This window comes from Monodelphis domestica, chromosome 7, assembly GCF_027887165.1.
Source record: "Monodelphis domestica isolate mMonDom1 chromosome 7, mMonDom1.pri, whole genome shotgun sequence".
NCBI lineage: Eukaryota > Metazoa > Chordata > Mammalia > Didelphimorphia > Didelphidae > Monodelphis > Monodelphis domestica.
In genome coordinates this window covers 216866485-216884489 of record NC_077233.1, presented here as the reverse complement: position 1 = coordinate 216884489, position 18005 = coordinate 216866485, and the positions used below count along the sequence as shown (strand labels likewise).

Here is an 18005-nt window from a genome sequence, read left to right as displayed (position 1 = left end):
CCAGCTCAGACATGCTATGATTCTGTTTTCATCTTCTCCTAAATGCCCTGCAGAGCCTGGTCTCTCCCTTTGTTTGGGAAACATCGCAGGGAAAAGGGGAGATGACAAAACTTCATTTTGTATAAATTTATTATTGCAGCATCAATCTAGAGTAGAAAGGAAACTCAGAGGTCATTTAGTCTTAACCCTCTTCTATTATACAGATAAGGAAACTGAGGCCCAAGGAGATTTGACTTCCCATAGCCATATAAATAATAAATGTCAAAAACAGAATTTGAACCCAGGTCCTTTGATGTCAAAGCTAATGCTCCCCCCCCCCCCCACTATGCTGAATAAATGAATGTAAAAAATTTCCCCTAGGGCTACTTTTTGAATCTCATTCAAATTGTGGGGCCTTAGCCCCAATGTTAATGGCTTCTTCCCTTAGGGCAGCAGGGGTAACACTGAGGTTCTGGGGCTTTTTTCCCCTAGTACCTTTGCCCACCAGAGTGCTTCCCATTATCAGCTGATGTCACTTAGTCATTCATAGTTTAGTAGCTTTTAGGTAAGGGTATTTATTGAAGTAAATAGTAAGGTAAATTAGTAGAGTGAGAACAACTGGTACAAAAAACATCCTCCTAAAAGTCTGGGGCATGCTCTTCCACAATCATATATACTGAGTCCAAGGAAAAGTGGGCTCAAATTTGATAGAAATTGTTGTCAGTGATGGTAGTACTTTGTTTTTGAAGAGGACCAGTGACATCACAGGGAGATGAATGTCTCAGCTTGTGCAGTTATTGCCTCCTGTTGCGTGGAAATCCTTTTCTCTGTTTGTGGAGTCCTCATGAAGCTCCCTCAAGCTGTATATCATTTCCTGGTGAGCCCTGAGGTTTAGGACCCTTGTAGAGTACAGCTGCTATCTGTCCTCAGTGTGTCCAATGGGCTCTCTGTTTTTGATGCAGGACCGGCTGCTTTTTTGGGGACATTGCTAATAAAGCTAATGGAAGTTCAACTCTTCCAGTCTTTTAAAGGTCACAAAATTTTCCTCTGGTCAAGAGAGTGGGGAGAAGACACACTGTTTCCTCTACCCCCATCAGTTGCATTTTAGAGGCTTGGCTAAATCTAGCCCACCACAAAGCTGGCCCAATATTGAAATACTGGATTGCCAAATGCCTTTTTTCTTTTATACAAGCCCTACGGGGCATGAATGAAACTCTTTCAACCCTAATATACTTCCTGTGGAGTCTCATATCATTTTGTCCAATGACTCAAAGGAGTTCAGTCCTTCCAAATTGATTAAGAACTCTTTCTCATCCAGTTTATGCTTTTGATTGATTTAATAAAAGCAAACGATTGTTCATATCTGTTTTAAACCTTAGATTGATTCTGTAACTCATTTTGTTAGTTAAATTAGGGTAGGTCAATTTTAAAAATAGTCTTTTATTAATATCTTTTGTTTTTACATTGCCGAGATTTCCTCCTGTATATTCCCTCTCAAACCAGAGCCGTCCTTTATAAGAAATCATTGTTTTTTAAAGAAAGAAGAGAGGAAAGAGGCAGAAAATTAGTAAATCCAATTAACACATCAAAAAAAATCTGATCTTAAATTCAGTTGACTCTGGGCACTGAACTCTGCAAAGGAATAGGAAGAGGTATCTTTTCATATCTCTTCTTGGGATCAAGCTTTAACTTTTATAATTTCCCAACATACAGTTTTTTTTTAAACCCTTGCCTTCTGTTTTAGAATAGATACTAGGTATATGTTTCAAGGCAGAAGAGCAATCAAGGCTAGCACCTGGGGTTAAATGACTTGCCCAGGGTCACACAGCTGGGAAGTGTCAGAGCCTAGATTTGTACTTACTTCCTCTAGTCTTCAAGTCTGGCTGAGCCATCCACTGAGCCACCTAGCTTCCCCTCAACATTCAATTTTGAGTGTTTTGTGTTCTTTCCATTTACATTGTTGTGGAAATTTGTTTTGAATATTTATAATGGGTTTTATTTTTCATGCCTTCTCAGTGGTTGAGGAGGGAGGAAAAATGACAATTTGGAGATGAAAATAAAATAAAATTGAACTCAAAACAAAACAAAAGCAAACTGATGACTCCTAATTTTCTCCATATGAGTGTAGGGGGAATGAGAGCCTTTGTTCATAAGATCATAGGATCATAGATTTAGAGTTGGAAGGAACCAAAGCAGAAATCTAGTCTGACCCTCTCATTTTACAAATGAGGAAACAGATCTCCAGGGTTTAAGCAGCTTCCTCAAGGTCACTTACTTGACCAATATTTGAATTTGGAAAGAGCTGTGCAAGGATGTCTCCCTGTTTTGTCCATGTAGGGGAGAGGAAAGGGAGCAGGGCTGAGAGACAGGATTTTGTTGTCTTCTCTCCAATTAGAGCTTCTGCTGTACAGACACATCACTTATTAAAAGAACAGCAGGAGAGAGACGTCTGGGCTGCCTGGCTTATAAGCAAGCAAGGAGCCAATTAAAGCAGTCCTTTTTCTCCATTCACCTTAAGCAATGGCAGACAGTTAGGGCCCTTGGCAGTTTCCCTTTGAAAGGCAGAGAACCCAGCCAGAGAATGGATCACCTCACATGGCATTTTGTGTATGTCTTAATGGACACTCAATATATGTGGGTGGGTTAGATTGGATTAAAGTGATGGGATCCAATTGCCAGAGCTGTGCTACCAGAACAATGGACCATGAATTATGGGGAGTATAGATATTTTCCATCACTGTTTTTTTAATATTTGCGGTCTCAGTGACAGGATGAAAACCTTTTAAAAAACAATTCAAAGATACTTTATTTTCCCAATTACCTGTTATTTTCAATATACAGTTTCCAAAATGATAAAATCCATTCCATCTTCTTCCTTGCCTCCCCCCCACCCCCACTTGGAGATGGTAAGCAGTTTGATCTGGACCATACATATTATAGTGCAAAACACACTTCCATGGTCATTGTTGTAAGAACACACTCACTCAGAGGAAACCAGAATCTCCAAATAAAACTAAATACACTGATGTGAAAAGATAATCTGCTTTGATCTGCACAGGATGAGAATCTTATTGCTCCTACCACAAAAGATGGATTTTAGATGGGTATCAAAACTTCATTAGAACTAATCCTGGGGGCAGCTCCATGGTCAGAGAGCCAGGCCTGGAGACAGGAAGTCCTGAATTCAAATTTGACCTCAGACACTTCCTAGTTGTGTGACCCTGGGCAAGTCACTTAACTTCTTCCATTTTCATTTTCCTCATCTGAAAAGTGAGGGATTGGCTTCCTAAGTAAACCCTTTCCAGTTCTAAAAGCAATGATCCCTAGTATGTGGGAAATGCTACCTCAAGAGACCTGCTCCCAAATCCACCCTCTCTCCCTTTCCTTCTGCTACACACTGCTTTGGGAGGACCAGTCCAGGAGCTGGAAGAGATGGCTCCTGAGACCTCAAGGACTGCAGCTCCCCAGGAATCAGTGACATTCAAGAATGTGGCTCTAGACTTCTCCTTAGAAGCTTGGGGGAAAACTGATCCTGTTTTGGAAGGACCTATACCAGGAGGTGATGCTTGAGAACTATAAGAACCTCACCAACCCACATCTTGCCATTTCCATTTCTCTGCCACTTGGAGAAAGAAGTCCCTTGAATGCCAATGGGAGATGTCCCTGTGTAGGTAAAGATTGGTCTAGAAGGTCACTAAAGTCCCAAAGAATTCTACAATTCTGTGATTATATGAAATTTCCAACCCCAAAATGCTAGAGAAGAATTCTATATGTGACAAGAATAACTGAGCAAATTGGAAAGTGGGGTGTTTGTTTAGACTAGCAACTCATATTATAGAAGCTCCAACTGGAAGAAAGAAACCTAAAAACAAAACTTCACTTAAAAAATTTAGAGACAAGAGAAGGAAAGCTGCCAATCTTTTTAACAACTGTGCTTTTGAGCATGAGTTGTGGCCTAATCAATAATAGAAGCTTATCACAAATGAATTCAAAATGGAAAATTTCCATCGTAAAAACCTGAAAATCTTTTACATGAAGCAAATCAGTGTAGTTGGAATGAGAAGAGAAATTATAGAATGAGGAAACTTCTTTTTATGAGACATCTGTGATCTCTCACTAAGATGTAATTACTAATATGCAATTTTATATTGGAAACTATCAGACTAAGAGCCATTCCACAGTAGACAAATGTAAACTGTTTTCAAAAGGATTGCAAAGGAGAGTGGCAATACTTTGGGGGCTGGATGGGAAGAGGCCAACTTTATCTAGTCCCTGTTAGCCATTTGATTGCAACCCAACAGGAGAACTTTCATCTATCCAGTGGTTGTACCCAGCGTCAGTTCCAGATCAAATTTTGTGTCAAGTTGGAGAAGATACGTGCTCTAAATCACTTTTAAGAAGGAATAAAAAATCTTGGTCTGGACTCCTCAAAAACTACAAAAGAGAGATGTTCTCCTCATTGGAAATCTTAGTTGGGGAAGCGAAGATCCCATTTACTGATAAATTTGGGCTTTACTAATACATTTGCTAAGTAATAATGATTAATTATAGAAATTGCTAATAATGATGAGAAATTTATTAATAAAATAAATATTATGGAAATAGGTATCAAGTGAAAATACATGTATAACCCAGGGGAATTGCTTGTTTATTCCTGGAGGGGGAGGGAGGAGGGGAGGGAGAGAATATAAATCATATAACCATGGAAATGTATTTTAAATAAATAAATAACAATTTTAAAATAAAATAAATATTAATGGGCAGCTAGGTGGCATAGGATGGAGTGCCAGGACTGGAGTCAGGAAGATTCATCATCCTGAATTCATATCTGGCTTCAGTTCCTTAATAGCTGTATGATTTCAGAGCAAATCACTAAATCCTGTTTGCCTCAGTTTCCTCATTTGTAAAAGGAGCTAGAAAAGGATATGGTAAACTATTCCAGTATCTTTGCCAAGTAGGGTCATGAAGACTCAGACATGATTGAAAAATTATTGAACAACAGTAAATTAATTGTGCTTGGAACGTTGTGCCTCCATCTATCTCTGACTCAGAACAGAGGAGTCAAAGACCCCTAACTCAGAATAAACAAACTACAGGAGTCAGGACCTAATTTTGTAGATCTCCAACTCAGAATAAATAAACAAGAGAAGTCAGAGGCTATAAAGTGAATTGTGTCTTTAATATGGACAGACCAAGGGAAATGCACACCAGGACACTGGAAGTACTCGAGCACAATTCCTGTTATAACAGATGATTTAATAGCTAAAAACCACAAAGGGGAAGGCAAAAATGAGTACATAAATCAAGGAGCAGATAAATGACATCACGGGATTACAAAATGATTGGTTACAGAGCTAAAACATGATTGGTTGGAAGTTTTGTAATGGGGTCTAGCAATGACCCCTCTTTTTCTCCCATGAGACAAAGAAGGGCTCATTGTTGGCATCCAGGAGCCAGATAGCAGCCCAGTAATAACTCAAAAATAGAAGTGTGAGGCTAGGCAAATGGAGTAAGGGGCTTGTCCAGAGTCCTACAGCTAAGACATGTCTAAGTTCAGATTCGAACCCAGATCCTGCCCATTCCAGCCCTGGTTCTCTATACACTTTGCCACCTAGCTGCCCCACAGCCCAGACTTTTGGAAACCAAAACCAGATGCTCTTGAAGAACAGCTTGGTGGTTAAACATATCAGACTCCCTTTCCTACTCACTCAGTTTCCCAGGTCAGCAAAATTTCCTTGAGTCAAGACAAGATCAATGATTAGCAGAACTAGATTTCTAAACAACCTATTTTAGACCAGCTGAATTCTGAACAAAGTTCAGCTACAAAGAACTACGATTTAAGCATGTAGGAATCAAGTAAGAACAAAACTTTGGTCCTCAGCTCAGGCTATGATTGGTTGGTCCAAAGCCTCTTCTTAAGGCAGGAATTCTGCTAAAAAGTGGCAGAGTTCAGTTCACTTCCACAACCTTAATTTTTAACTGTTACAAGTAGAGTATTTCTAGAATGAGAAAGCCACGGAGGAGGAGGGAATTTCCAGAGAAGATAACTAAGACATAGTGGTAAAGCCAGAGAATCAGAAGTGGAACTGGGATAGGAATGTCCAAACAGACTGATTAGAAGTTACTTGAATTGATACATGTAAAACCCAGTGGAATTGCTCATCGGCTCGGGGAGGGGGAGGGAAAGAACATAAATCATGTAACCATGGGGAAATATTCTAAGTTAATTGAATAAAATTTTTAAAAAGAAGTTACTTGAAGAACTACTAGATATCACAGTGGATAGAATGCTAGGCCTGGAGTTAGGAGAATCTGGATTCAATTAGACACTGGACAAGTCATTTAACCCTGATTTCCTGATCCTTGTTGCTCTTCTGTTCTAGAATTGATACAAAGAAAGTAAGGGTTTAAAAAGGAAAAAGGGGGGGGGGGGGGGCAGCTGGGTAGCTCAGTGGATTGAGAGCCAGACCTAGAGATGGGAGGTCCTGGGTTCAAATTTGATCTCAGACTGCCCAGCTTTGTGACCCTGGGCAAATCACTTAACCCCCATTGCCTTGCCTTTACTGCTCTTCTACCTTGGAACCAATGCACAGTATTGATTCTAAGATGAGAGGTAAGGGTTTAAAAAAATTAAAAAAAAATTTGTCTAAGAAATAAATTGAGGTTGATACAGTAGTGTATTCTGGTCATCCCTGACATGACAGTTGAACCCAGTAATATGACAAGTTAAGAACAGGAATCTAGAACCAACTTCCAAGAAAGTAACTGGAAGTGTTGATGTCTTTTAGAGCTGAAGCTGTAATCCCTTTTTCTCTGTAACAATTTTGGTACCCAAAGATCTGAGCTCTCTTCTTGGTACTATTTAATTGATATTCTTCTAGCTAACTAAAAGTGGCTTTATTATCTCCAAAGGAGAAAATACATTTTATTTACCTAGAAAATGGGAATGTGTGGAACATATAAAGATAAATATTGATGGGAAGAAGAGGGCAGAGAAATAAAAAAAGATTCATAGGATTTATTTTTATTTTTAAAATTAAAAACCCTCGACTTCCGGGTAAACATGGCTACAATCTAGACGCGAATCGATTCCTTTCCCCAGCACCGAGCGAAATAGACTATCTCAAAAGAGCATAAAAATCACCTTTGGAAGAACGGAGGGACTCTCCAGTATCCCACAGTAATGAAGGTATGTGGGGTTTGAACATTTCCACACCATAAGGAGGAAAAGTTTGCACAAAAAACGTGAGCCTTCCCCTCCCCCCACCTCCCCCACCTCCCCCACCAAACCAGAGTAGGGGATCAGAGCCCTCATTGGGACAGTGAGTGAGTGAGGAACGTCTCTGTCTGGTGGGGGGGCACACCAGGGTCCTTTGGATCTAAAGACTGCTAGGAAATGACCTCTCAGGGCGGTTCCACAGGAGAACCCTGGGAACTGGAGAGCGCACAAACAGAGCGCCCTGCAAACTGGGAACAGTGAGGAGTCTGGAGAGTCTGTAAAAACTGCCTAAGGCCAAAGCGTTGCCCCTCGCTGTAGTGAAGGGGGAGGCAAGCCAGTCTCCCTGGGAACTGACTGGGAATACCAGAGTTCCACCCCTCAGCGGTTTTACAGGAGATTCCTGTGCACTGGCGAGAAGAGATCACAGAGCATGGGGGCGGGGGCGCTGAACACAGGGGCGGTTGCGGTGAGCACAGGGGCCTTCACTCTAAGAAACCTTGGAGGCTGGGAAGAACTAGTCTGAGGCAACCTAAATTCACAGAAAACCCGCCCATATCACCCAGACCCCAGACCAAAAAGGAAAGGGGAATAAAACCACCAAAGGAATAGCTCACATGGCCCAAAATCAAGCCTCCAAGAAGAAAGGGAAAAAAGTGACTATTGAAAACTTTTATGGCGGGAGTACCCAAGGAAAAGAAGAGAAAGAGGATGAAATCCAAACAAAATCAAAACAGGCCTCCAAAAATGGAAATTATGCACAAGCTCTGGAAGAATTCAAATTGGAGCTTATCCAAAAGATGGAAACCTTCTGGAAAGAAAAATGGGAGAAAGAGATCAGCAGTCTGATAGACAAAATTAAAAACCCTCACCTTCCATCTGAGAATCAATTCTGCTCTAAGGCAGAAGAGTGGTAAGGCTAGGCAATGGAGGTTAAATGACTTACCCAAGGTCACACAGCCAGGAAGTATCTGAGGCTAGATTGAACCCCAGTCCATGTTGTTGGTATTTTCATTAAGGTGTTCATTTAGAGTCTCTCCTCAATCATATCCCCATCACCCCTGTAGTCAAGCTGTTGCCTTTCCTCAGTGTTTTTACTCCCACCGTTTGTCCTCTGCTTGAGAGTAGTGTTTTTTTCTGCTTGATTCCTGCGAATTGTTCAGGGACATTGCATTGCCCCTAATGGAGAAGTCTATTACATTCCATTGTACTACAGTGTATCAGTCTCTGTGTACAATGTTTTCCTGGTTCTGCTCCTTTCACTCTGCATCACTTCCTGGAGGTTGTTCAATCCCCATGGAATTCCTCCACTTTATTATTCCTTTTAGCACAATAGTATTCCATCACCAACATATACCATAATTTGTTCAGCCATTCCCCAATTGAAGGGCATGCTCTCACTTTCCAATTTTTGGCCACCACAAAGATCGCAGCTATGAATATTCTTGTACATGTCTTTTTCCTTATCTCTTTGGGGTACAAACCCAGCAGTGTTATGGCTGGATCAAAGGGCACAGTCTTTTATCGCCCTTTGGGCATAGTTCCAAATTGCCCTCCAGAATGGTTGGATCAATTCACAACTCCACCAGCAATGAATTAATGTCCCAACTTTGCCACATCCCCTCCAACATTCATTACTTTCCTTTGCTGTCATGTTAGCCAATCTGCTATTTGTGAGGTAACACTTCAGAGTTCTTTTGATTTGCATCTCTCTGATTATAAGAGATTTAGAACACTTTTTCATGTGCTTATTAATAGTTTTGATTTCTTTGGCTGAAAAGCCCCTGTTCATGTCCCTTGTCCATTTATCAATTGGAGAATGGCTTGATTTTTTGTACAATTGATTTAGCTCTTAATAAATTTAAATAATTAGATCTTTGTCAGCGGTTTTTGTTATGACAATTGTTTCCGAATTTGTTGCTTCCCTTCTAATTTTGGTTACATTGGTTTTGTTTGTACAAAAACTTTTTAATTTGGTGTAATCAAAATTATTTATTTTATATTTTGTGACTCTTTCTACATCTTGCTTGGTTTTAAGTCTTTCCCTTCCCAAAGGTCTGACATGTATACTATTCTGTGTTCACCTAATTTACTTATAGTTTCCTTCATTATGTTTAAGTCTGAATTTATCTTGGTGTAGGGTGTGAGATGTTGATCCAAGCCTAATCTCTCCCACACTGTCTTCCAGTTTTCCTAGCAGTTTTTTTTATCAAATAGTAGATTTTTGTTCCAAAAGCTGGGATCTTTGCGTTTGTCATAGACTGTCTTGCTGAGGTCACTTACCCCAAGTCTATTCCACTTATCCTCCTTTCTGTCTCTTATCCAATACCAAATTGTTTTGATGACTGCTGCTTTGTAATATCGTTTAAGGTCTGGGACTGCAAGGCCCCCATCATTTGTTTTTTTTTTCATTATTTCCCTGGATATCCTTGACCCTTTGTTCCCTCAAATGAACTTTGTTATGGTTTTTTCTAATTCAGTAAAAAATTTTTTGGGAAGTTCAATGAGTATGGCACTAAATAGATAGCTAAGTTTGGGTAGGATGGTCATTTTTATTATATTGGCTCGTCCTACCCATGAGCAGTTAATGTTTTTCCAATTGCTCAAGTCTAGTTTTAGTTGTGTGGAGAGTGTTTTGTAGTTGTGTTCATATAGTTCCTGTGTTTGTCTCAGCAGATAGATTACTAAGTATTTTATTTTCTCTAAGGTGATTTTGAATGGGATTTCTCTTTCTAATTCTTGCTGCTGAGCTCTGTTGGAAATATGTAGAAATGCTGATGACTTATGTGGGTTTATTTTGTATCCTGCAACTTTGCTAAAGTTGTTGATTATTTTGACTAGCTTTTTGGTTGATTTTCTAGTATTCTTTAAGTAGACCATCATATCATCCACAAAGAGTGATAACCTGGTCTCCTCATTGCTTATTTTAATGCCTTCAATTTCTTTTTCTTCTCTAATTGCTACTGCTACTGTTTCTAGTACAATGTTAAATAATAGAAGCGATAATGGGCATCCTTGTTTCACTCTTGATCTTATTGGGAAAACATCTAGTTTATCCCCATTGCAGATGATATTTTCTGATGGTTTTAGATATATACTGTTTATTATTTTTAGGAAAGACTCTTCTATTCCTATGCTTTCTAGTGTTTTCAATAGGAATGGGTGTTGTATTTTATCAAAAGCTTTTTCTGTGTCTATTGAGATAATCATGTGATTTTTGTTGGTTTGCTTGTTGATATGGTCAATTATGTAGATGGTTTTCCTAATATTGAACCAGCCCTGCATTCCTGGTATAAATCCTACATAGTGAATGACCCTCCTGATCACCAGCTGAAGTCTTTTTGCTAGTATCCTGTTTAAGATTTTTGCATCTATATTCATTAGGGAGATTGGTCTATAGTTTTCTTTCTTTGTTTTTGACCTGCCTGGCTTTGGAATTAGTACCATGTTTGTGTCATAAAAGGAATTTGGTAGAACTCCCTTTTTGTTTATTATGTTAAATAGTTTGTATAGTATTGGGATTAGCTGTTCTTTGAATGTTTGATAGAATTCATTTGTGAATCCATATGGCCCTGGGGATTTTTTCTTAGGGAGTTCTTTGATGGCCTGTTGGATTTCTTTTTCTAATATGGGATTATTTAAGAATTCTATTTTTTCTTCTGTTAGTCTAGGCAATTTGTATTTTTGTAAATATTCATCCATATCACCTAGGTTGGTATATTTATTGCCATATCGTTGGGCATAGTAGTTTTTAATGATTGCCTTGATTTCCTCTTCATTAGAGGTGAGGTCTCCCTTTTTATCTTGGATACTGTCAATTTGGTTTTTTCTTTCCTTTTTTAATTAGACTGACTAGTACTTTGTCCATTTTATTTGTTTTTTCAAAGTACCAGCTTCTAGTCTTATTTATTAGTTCAATTGTTCTATCACTTTCAATTTTATTAATTTCTCCCTTAATTTTTAGGATCTCTAGTTTGGTTTTCTTCTGGGGGTTTTTAATTTGTTCGTTCTCAAGTTTTTTGATTTGCATTTCCAATTCATTGATCTCTGCCCTCCCTAATTTGTTAATATATGCACTCATGGATATGAATTTTCCTCTAAGTACTGCTTTGGCTGCATCCCATAAGGTTTGAAAAGATGTCTCACCATTGTCATTTTCCTCAATGAAATTATTAATTGTTTCTATGATTTGTTCTCTAATTGATTTTGGAGCATCATATTATTTAATTTCCAATTGATTTTTGATTTTGCTCTCCATGTACCCTTACTGATCAATATTTTTATTGCCTTATGATCTGAAAAGCTTGCATTAATTCTGCTTTTCTGCATTTGCATGCCATGTTTTTATGACGTAGTGTATAGTCAATCTTTGTGAATGTGCCATGTGCTGCTGAAAAGAAGGTGTATTCCTTTTTGTTCCTATTTATTTTTCTCCATATGTCTATTAACTCTAATTTTTCTAAGATTTCATTTACCTCATTTACCTCTTTTTAATTTATTTTTTATTTGATTTATCTAAATTTGATAGTGGTTGGTTCAGATATCCCACTAGTATAGTTTTATTATCTATTTCCTCCTTCATTTCTAGTAGTTTCTTCTCCATTAGAAATTTGGGTACTAATCCATTTGGTGCATATATGTTGATTAGTGAAATTTCCTCGTTGTCTATATTCCCTTTTATCAGGATGTATTTACCTTCACTATTCCTTTTAATCAGGTCTATATTTGTTTTGGCCTTGTCAGATATCATGATTGCTACTCCTGCATTCTTACTGTCAGTTGAGGCCCAATAGGTCTTACTCCAACCTTTAATTCTGACCTTGTGAGTATCTACCCGCCTCATGTGTGTTTCTTGAAGACAACATATGGTAGGGTTTTGGATTCTAATCCACTCTGCTATTTTTCTATGTTTTATGGGTGAGTTCATCCCATTTACATTCAATGTTATGATTGTCATTTGTGAATTCCCCAGCACTTTGATATCCTCCCTATAATTCTGACCTTTCTTCTTTTACTATAACCTTTTAAACCAGTGACTTACTTTAAATCAGTCCCCTTAGTCCCTTCCCTTGTTATGCTTCCCTTTCTGGCCCCTCCCTTTTTGTTCCCTTCCCCTCCCCCCTCTCCTTCTCTCCCTTCCCCCAACCCCCCTTAGTTTCCCCTCTCCCTTACCGTATTGGATAAGATAAAATTCAAGATCCCAATGGATCTAGATGCTCTTCCCTCTTAGAGTTAATTTCACTGAGAGTAAGGTTTAAGTAATACCAACTAGCACTCTTTTGCTCTTCTTATAAAAGAATTCTTTCCCTCCCCTTCCCATGTGTATCTTTGTGTGACAAAGATTATTCTATTTAATTTATTTCTATTTCTTCAAGTATATCTTAGTACCCTCATTGATTTCCCCCCTCCCTTTGTCTTTCTTTTTGTTTTTTTTCCCCCTCCAAATCATGTTAATGCCCCGATCTTTCCCTATAAGTGATTCTTCTGGTTACTCTGTTATTGCATACAATCTTTGAAAGTTATACATAACATTTCCCCCATATGTTTAGTATATATAATTTGATCTAATTGTAGCCCTCATAGAAGAGAGTTTGAATAAAAGAAAAAACCACTTTTCTCCTTTTCCCTTTCATGTTTACCTTTTCATGTTTCTCTTGCTCTTTGTGTTTGGATGTCAAACTTTCCACTGAGTTCTGGTCTTTTCTTTGCAAATACTTGGAAATCTTCTATTTTGTTGAATGTCCATACTTTCCCCTGGAAGTATATAGTCAGTTTTGATGGGTAGCTGATTCTTGGTTGAAGACCCAGTTCTCTTACCTTTCTGAATATCATGTTCCAGGCTTTGCAGTCGCTTAGCATGTTCACTGCTAGGTCTTGTGTAATACTTATTGGTGCTCCTCTGTATCTGAAGTTCCTCTTTTTAGCTTCTTGTAAGATTTTTTTCCTTAGCTTGGAAGTTCTTTAATTTGGCGATTACATTCCTGGGGGGTTGTCTTTTGGGCATTTGTCTCGCCTTCCTCTGTTTTTCTGGTCTGTCACCTTGTCAGTGAAATATTTTATGTTTTATTCTAATTCATTAATTTTTTCACTTTGCTTTATTAATTCTTGCTGTTTTGTAAGATCATTGGTTTCCATTTGCTCAATTCTGGTCCTTAAGGCCTGGTTTTCTGCTTTAATCTTTTAGCATTCAGCCATAATTTTTTGGTTCTCTAATATAATTTGTTGGTTTTCTTTTTGAACCATTTCCCACTTCTCTTTCCAGAGGACTTCCATCTTTCTGATGATAAACTCCATTTTAGACTCCTACAGGGCTTGTGGACAATTTTCATTTTTTTTTTTCGGTTTTGCCTTTGTTTTAGTTTCGTCCAGTATTTCCTCTGTAGCCTGGGTTTTTCCTCCATAAAATTTTTCGAGGGTCACAGCTTTCTTTTTTTTATTTCCTGCTGGGATTTTGAGGCTCCTGTGCACAGTTAGCCATTTTTTTCTGGATGTTTTCAGTTCCCTCTTTAGTCAGAAATCAGAGTCTGCTGAGCAGGTTTTTTGTGTATGGAGTTAATGAGCAGGCTCTAGATTTTCCTCTGTCCTTTGTGGCTTTTCTCGGTACCTGCCTCCAGGGGGCGCTCAGTGTCTGCGCTCTCTTGCCCGCCTGGTTGTCCGGTTTAGGTCCCCTGCAGACCTAGTCAATTCCCAAGGAACCAAAGGAAAAAAAAAACCAACGCTCCCTGTTCGGTCCAGAGGGACTCCTGTCTCACTCCATGGCTCTGGCGGGCATGCTGGCTCTGGGCATCTGAAGTCTGCGCTTTCTCACGTCTTGAGTTTTTCTGCCTAGCTCCCTTGGGGTGGGGTCCCCCTACTGTCCTAGTCAGCTCCCAAGGGCGCAGAAATGCCGTCCTCACTTCAGAGGCGCCTCTTGCTCGTTTGTCTTGGCGTGTGATTTTCACTGCTGCTCCGCGCTCTACAGCTCCTCTGCTCCTCTGATATAGATTCTTAAGGTCTTTTGAAGTGATCCTTATAGGTGTTTGTGTGTGTCGGGGAGAGTGAGTAAGCCACGTTTAGCTGGCTGCCATGTTTACCCGGAAGTCCCAATTTATTTCTTAAAGTTAAAACAAATAAAAAGTTATTTTGTAAAAAGAATGTAAAAACCAGCAGATGACATATGAAGGTTAGAAATGTAGAAAAACATCTAAAAGTTTAGTAACTCATAAATGCATAAAATGTACATAGTGTTATATATAATTTTACAATAAGTTATTGTAAATACAGCATAGAAGAGAAAGAAAAAAGTTTAGCCTTCTTCTCTTGTATGAAGTGAGGGCCAAAACATTTTATACAGATTTTTCAGATCACAGGGATGTTCCTAACTCTCACAAGGTGGAAGGAATACTTTTATTTAGTGCCTACTATTTGCCTGTGGCTATACTAAGCTGTGGGAATTCAAATAGAGGTAAAAAACAAAAACAGGAAGACAGGTTTGAATCTAGTCTCAGATACTTTCTAGCCATATAACTGGGCAAGTCACCTCTCCTTTCTGAACATCATTTGTCTAATCTGTAAAATAAAGTGGGTAGAATTAATGGAGTCTAAAGTCTCTATGATCCCATGATCTCTCATTTTTGAATTCCTAAAAACGTAGTCACCTTTATTCCAATCACTGCAGTTCCCTTATTTAGTGACTTTTGTAGGATATTGGGGAGAAAATCAGGGAACGTAATCATTGTTTTATTTTACTCCCATCCCTAGTAGATCTCTACCATGACACTCTCTCAAAGGAAAGGTGCTCTCTAGAGGTTGAAAAAGGAAAATATTCTCAGTGAGGACATAACACTTTGGGAAATACTTCTGGAAACAATAGGAAATCTTCTCTAGAGCTTCCATAGGCCTACTTTCTTGCACAGGAGTTGTTAATGTTTGAAGTTTGTGTCAATGAGCTGATTGGATTGGCTCAGTGAGAAAAACACCAAAAGGAGTATTCAACTAGGACTGCTACTGTTTTTAAAAAATCCTTTTCTTCCATATTAGAATTAATAATGTGTATTGATTCCAGAAGTGTGGTAAGGGTGAGGCAATAGGGGTTAAGTGATTTGTCCAAGGTGACACAGCTAGGAAGATCTGAAATCAGATTTGAACTCAGGACTTCTTGTCTCTAGGCCTGACTCTCAATTCACTGAAATTGACCTGATCAGATACTTAAGGGTTACCAGTGATTCTAGGGATTAAGTCCAGTAATGGAACCATGTTTTTAACCCCCCTGCCCCATTACCTTCTGTTTAGAAATTACCTTCTGTTTTAGAAATTATATTAATTATTGCCTTCCAAGCATAAAAGAGGTAAGTGATAGGCAACTGAGGTTAAATATAATTTGCCCAGAGTCAGACAGCTAGGAAATGTCTGAGGTCAGATTTGAACCTGGGACCTCCCATCTCTAAGTTTGGCTTTCTATCTACTGAGCCACCTGGCTGCTCCTATGGAACCACATTTAAAACAGGACATTAACAAGCAGGAGAATGCTATTGAGAATGATCAATCAATCTACTAATTCATCAACAAAAATTTGCTATGAGTTTGCTGTGTGCCAGGCATTAAGTGCTGCTATAGGTACTAAGAAAGGTGTCCCTGCCTTCAAGGAGTTTACATTCTAATGGAGGAGACAACATGTATAAAAACAGGTAAATGCAAGTAGATACTCGAAGATTACATCAGAGTAACCCTAGAGAGAAATATTCTATAAGCTGGAGGTTTGGAAGTGGGCAGGAAGGAACCAGGAAAACCCTCATATAGAACATAGCTCTTGATCTGAATCTTGAAGAAAGCAGAGATGAAGAAAGGGAGAATTTTAGGAATGGGAAACAGCCAATGAAAAGCTATGGCGATGGGAGATAGACAGTTGTGTGTGATGAGCAGCAAGTAGGTTATTAGTGATGGAGGGAATTCAAACTAATGCCATGTAAGGATCTATTGGGGGAAACTGGGAATAGTTAGTCTGAAGAAAAGACTCAGAGGAAATGATAGTTATTCTTAAATATTTAGAGAAGATCTTACATGGAAGAATTTGTCTCTTTGTCCCAAGAGAGTAAACCTAGGTGTAATGAAAGTGGGTAAGATGACATTTCAGGGCAGTGGATTTCTACTGGAGACACCAAGAAAAGTATTCCTGCTTCAAGGAGCATACATTCTAATGGTGGAAACAACATGTATAAAAACAGATATATTTGAGCCATAGTCAGAGTGGCCCAAAAGGTAAATGGGGAGAAAATGAGACCTTTAGGAAAATATTGAACAGCCACTTCTCTCTATTGTTGTAGAGAAAAGTAATCTCAGGTCCAGGTTGGACTAGATTATCTTTGAGCTCCCTCCTGTCCAATTGGATTCTGGAATTCTGGAATATGGTACATACACAGTATAGAAGTCATAATCTGGCATGGGGAAACTTACCTCTTAAAGGAAATTTCGGACTTGCTAAGACCATTCAATGAAGATAAGTACAAGTAGATAAATTAAAAGACATATAAGTGACTAGGAATGAAGAAGAATGAACTAGGGGCTTGAGTTGACCACTACAATCTCATTAGAAGAGAATCATGTGACCTGGGTTAAATGATTTTCCCTCTCTGAATTTTACTTTTCTTAACTAAACTAAGGGGCCACAATAGAGGATCTTTAAGATCCCCTCTAGCTCTAAAAATTCTAAAATTTGAAGGAAAGAGTGTTTTGGAGTGTCCCCATTTGGCAGACAGGGAGATCAAAGTCCAGAAAAGACACCCATTGTCCTTGGTAGGTGACATTAAGCTGCAGAGGAGAGCAAAGAGGCTGCCCTGGTTGTCCAGTTCCCTATTTTGTGCTCCTAGGCTGAGAGATCAAATTAGGGCAGTCAGAAACAGTCAATAATAAATTTGTTTGTATTCAGCAGCACAGGATTCACATATCAGTCAGAGTATAGGAGGTAATACCTAGAAATGGACATTTAATTCAGCTTATTTCATTTCTATTTAGTAGAGGTTTATTGAACATTTGTCATGGGACAAGTGCTGTGCTTCTGCTGAATATATATATATATATTCAATTATACATAAAAACAATTTTAATATTAAAAAAACTTCTGAGTTCCTAATTCTCTCCCTCCTTCCTTCCCACCCTTTCCCCTCACTCCATCTCCCCCAGATGATAAACAATCTTATATAGATTTTACATGTACAATCATGTAAAAAAATTTTCCGTATAGTCAATTTGGGAAAGAGATCTTGGAAGAAGAAGGAAGAGGAGCAGGAAAAGAAGGAAAAAGGAAGAAGAGGAAGAAGAGGAAAAAGAAGAAGAGAGAGATAAGGAAAGGAAGGAAGGATAGAAAAAAGTGAAATACAGGATATTTTTATCTGCATTCAGACTCTATTTTTCTGGAAAGGATGGTATTTTTTTGAGCCTTTGAAAAAATTGTCTTTGATCATTGTATTTCTGAGAATAGCTAGGTCATTCGTGAGTGTTCATCATATAATATTGCTGTTACTGTGTATAATGCTCTTCTGGTTCTGATCACTTGACTTTTCATCAGTTCATGTAAGTCTTTCCAGAGTTTTCTGAAATCATCCTGCTCATCATTTCTTATATGTACTGAGAAATATTAAACAATAATATCTGGGCAGAACTTTATTTCTTCGAGTGCAAGGATCTCATTTGATCCTTCCAGAAACTATTAGATGGGCAGGACAGGGACTTTTGTTATTGAGATTTGAGGAAGTAAAGTGACTTTGTCCAATAAGACTTCAGGGGCTCTTTTGCTCTTCTCATGTTCTCTTGCCTTTTACCTAGAAAAGGAGCT

At 38.6% G+C, this 18005-nt stretch overlaps 1 long non-coding RNA gene across 1 annotated transcript in view; it reads left to right on the top strand.

Annotated features, from left to right (window-relative positions):
- The first annotated feature begins 7027 nt into the window (after positions 1-7027).
- The window catches only part of LOC103098470 (uncharacterized), a 65872-nt gene continuing 54894 nt past the window's right edge, over positions 7028-18005 (top strand). The window contains exon 1 of the long non-coding RNA XR_008913697.1: positions 7028-7168. This is a non-coding gene — a long non-coding RNA (uncharacterized LOC103098470). The remainder of the gene's footprint in view (positions 7169-18005) is intronic.